The following is a 4,264-nucleotide window of genomic DNA, read 5'->3' as shown; positions in this document are numbered from 1 at the left end:
CCAACTCCTTTCAGTTCTGCTGACAACGACACACTTCTTTCTCTTGGGCTGGTTCCACCCCTGTTAGCAGTTCTCCTTGGCAGGTATCCCATGGCTGTGGCATCTCTAACGTCTTGGGGTCCCCAAGGCAATCCAGGCTTCTCCTTCACAGCTTCACACAATTGCCTCTCTGGGCTTCCATTCAGGGGCACCCCAGACACATGCCTGGCCTCAGCGGCTTTCCTTAGTTACATAATGCCTTTCTTCCATCCTTGACTTGAATGCCAGAACCAATTGGCCAAAGCTGCTAAGTTCTGCTGCTTACTGGGGCTGGAACATGGCCCTCTCACTCAATTAAATCTTCACCAGATTTCTGTTTTCAATGATTTCCTCCGCTGCCTAAGCTTGGCTATCCTGAAACTTGTTTTGTAGACCAGGCTGGCCTCAAACTCAGAGACCTGCCAGCCTCTGCTTCCTGAGTGCTGGGATTAAAGGAATATGCCATCACACCCAGATCTAAACTGTTCTTTAATTCCTTTTCACAAGTTGGAAATTTAGCTGGTCAGGATCTTGCCCTGAGATCACCAATCCCTTTATTCCATTTCTTAATCTGTTTATCTCCTTGAATACAGGATTTAGCTCTATTAATCTAAAACTCTTCACTTTAGCCTCACAGACTCTACAGACAAGGTCAAACAAAGAGCAGTCACATTCTTCACAAAAAATATTACAAGACCAGTCTCTAGGTCACATATTAATATTCTTCTCTGAAACCTCTTGATCCAGGCACACACAGTCCATCAGATCACACTCAGCACCACTGTCTTCCATGTTTCTTCTAGGATGACCCATCCACATCCTTTAAATAAAAGAATGGTCAACAATACTCTAGTCCTTGATGCCAACTTCTGTCTTAGTTGGGGTTTCTATTGCTGTGAAGAGACACCATGGCCACGAAACCCTTATAAAGAAAGCATTTAATTGTGGTGACTTACAGTTCAGAGGTTCAGTCCATGGTCATCATGGCAGGAATTAAGGCAGCATGTAGGCAGACAAGGTGCTAAGGAAGGAGCTGAGACATCTTGACTCACAGGCAGCAGGAAGTGGTCTGAGACACTAGGTAAGGGCTTGAGTATATGAGACCTCAACAGCCACCTCCCCAGGGACACACTTCCTCCAACAAAGTCACACCTCCTAATAGTGCCACTGCCTTTAGGGGCCATTTTCTTTCAAACCACCACAGCAACCATAAGTTTGGATGAGAAGAAAAGAAATAAACTAACATCATTCTTCCCATTAACTTTTAGTTTAATGGAGATTTGGGTTTTCCTTCCATGATGAGCATGGGAAAACCTCAGATTGTGACAGCGATGACAAACCCACACATGGTACCTACTGCCTGTGACAGTGATGACAAACCCACACATGGTACTTACTGTCCATGACTGTGATGACAAACCACACTGTGGTACTTACTCCTGTTACAGCGATGACAAACCCACACATGGTACTTACTGTCCATGACTGTGATGACAAACCACACATGGTACTTACTCCTGTGACTGTGCCATGACAGAAAATCACCAGCAGGAGCAGGGGCAGGCTGCAGGCATCACTGCCTTAAATTACGCTCCTGCTCAGACATCAGGGTAGAACTTCTTGTTGAAGCACATTGACCATCCAGACACAGATCCACCATTTGACATTTTGGTAATAGTAATTCAGTAGTTTTGTGTTCTTTGTAATGTCATCTATGTAGGCATTAGACAACATTCCTGGGGCTAGGTAAGGAATCTCAGTGGGTAAAAACACTTGCAGTACAAGTCTGGTGACCAGAATTTGATCCCCAGAACCCAGGTGGAAGGGAAAAATTGAGTCTTCAAAGTTGTCACCTGGCCTCTGTAGATGAAAGTTTCTGCTCCCTCAGCTGATTAGCCCCAAATAAACACACAGAGACATATTAATTATCAAACTGCTGGTCAATGATTCCGGATTCTTTTTGTTTTGTTTTTCGAGACAGGGTTTCCCTGTATTGTTTTGGGCCGGTCCTGGAACTCGCTCTATAGACCAGGATGGCCTCGAACTCACAGAGATCTGCCTGTCTCTGCCTCCCGAGTGCTGGGATTAAATGCGGGCGCCACCAACACCCGACTGATTCAGGATTCTTACTGGCTAACTCTCTCTTAATTATTAACCTATTTCTATTAATTTAAATATTTCCATGTGGTCTTATCTGACCGGAGAAGGCGCCAGCATGCTAATTCCTTCAGCGAGTACTTGGCATCCCTCTGTGGCCTCTCTTTGCCTTCCTCTCTCCACTTCTTTCTTCCTCTCCCCAGAATCCTCCTCAGGTAGCCCCGCCTATACTTCCAGCCTGGTTACTGGTCAATCAGTGTTTCAGTCATCAGCCAATAAGAGAAACACATGTGCAGAAGAGCATTCCCCCATCAGGCCTCCACATGTGCATCACGGCACATGTGCACACATACTCACACAGACACATCATACCTGAACAGGTGCACACACACACACACACACACAAATACAAATGTAGTAAAATTAAAGACTATATAAAAGCACTCCTGGAAGTATGGTGGAACATTGCTTGTGATTCCGGTACTAAGGAGGCCAAGGAAGTAAGATGAGGAGTTAAGGGCAGCCTGGGCTTTAGTGAGTTTGTAACATGGGCTACATGAAAGCCTAAAAACAAAACCAAGCCGGTGCCAGCAACAAACACTCCTGAAGCTGTGTGTGGTGGTGTGTACACAGACCCCCAACACTAAGGACGCTGAAGCGGGAGATCTGGAATGTGAAGTTAGCTGGGCTACATAGACAGAGCTGGTTTCTGGATAAAAAGAAAAGAAAAAATAACAACGACTAGTCAGTCATTGGTGGCACACGCCTTTAATCCCAGCACTTGGGAAGCAGAGGCAGGCGGATCTCTGTGAGTTCGAGACCCGCCTGGTTTACAGAGCAAGTTCCAGGATAGGCTGCAAAACAATACAGAGAAACCCTGTCTTGAAAAACAAAAAAAATAACAATGACAATAAAATGAAAACAAAACAAAACACTCCTGAAAAAGGCCCGAGAGCATTTCAGAACTTCAAAGCAGCCACAGACGAGGTTTGGAGCTGTGGAGCCAAAGACTAAGTAGAGGGTGTCAGAGCCGTGATTGCAGGGGTTGGAGGCTGCTTCCTCTGACATCTCCACCCACTGCCTGGGGGTCCTCAGATCTGCTTCTCCTGCTAGGGAGATGCCTGGACTTGCCTGGTCCTCAGAGGCCTCCCATCTGCACCCCTGGGCCCTGGCATCTGGCTGACTGCCTGTCTTCCCACAACCTGGCATCAACTCTAATCCCTCGAAGTTTGTAGGGCTGAACAGCAACCTGTGTGGGTGGGGAATCTTTGGAGACTCTGGCCACCCTGAGACCAAGAAGGCACTGTGTGTGACATCCCTGAAAGCAGAGGTTGACAGTGATCTGAACTTGGGATAGAGCCTCACCTCAGGGATGAGGTGACAGGCAGAACACTAGAGAAAAACACAGGATGACTGCTAACGCTTGTGACTGCTGACACTTGTGACCGCTAACACTTGTGACCGCTAACGCTTGTGACTGCTGCTCCCCATAGAGATAAAAGGGGTGGGAGCCCAGGCCTGGGACCTGAAATCAGCCTCAGGATGCAACCCTCACAGCTCGCCCCGTCCTCGGAGCTTCTCACTTTGAAGTTCTGTGGTCCCCACTAGGAATCTTTGCTTTTCTATGATTATCAGAAAACCTTCAAGAATCACAGTTCTGCTAGCAAAGACTTCACAGTTTCTCCCCGAGGACCTGGGAGCCAGTGTTTCATATCAGCTTAAAGAGCAGCTGAGCCTGACCAGGAGTACAGCAGAGGGCAGGGGTGAGTCACCTGAATGGGTCTGAAGTCTGGGACAGGGGTGGGGAGTTGTGTGAACTCCTGAGTTGGTTTTGTAGTTCTTGTTTTCGTGATCTAAGAGGTAAACACATCCTAGACACGGGAGGTTTCCGTGAAAGCCTGTTCCCTGGCCCATCCATCCGGCCTTACGTAGCTCCACCTCTGCAACAGCTTACAACCCTTCAGTGTCTCTTCAGCTAGTGATCACCCTGTTTGTAGATAAAGGCTTATAATGCCAAATCTGGTTTGGAATCTGTGGAAATGGACCTTCCCTGTTGTCAGCCAAACCCCAAAAGCAGTGACTGAGAGGTTTAGATGTACCAACATTCTGGAAGGAATGTCACTGAGCTGCTGCATAGCCTTCCAAAGCT

This window comes from Mesocricetus auratus, unplaced genomic scaffold, assembly GCF_017639785.1.
Source record: "Mesocricetus auratus isolate SY011 unplaced genomic scaffold, BCM_Maur_2.0 Super-Scaffold_100006, whole genome shotgun sequence".
NCBI classification, from domain to species: Eukaryota; Metazoa; Chordata; class Mammalia; order Rodentia; family Cricetidae; genus Mesocricetus; species Mesocricetus auratus.
The sequence above is the reverse complement of the archived record's forward strand: the minus strand, read 5'-3'. Positions refer to the sequence as shown.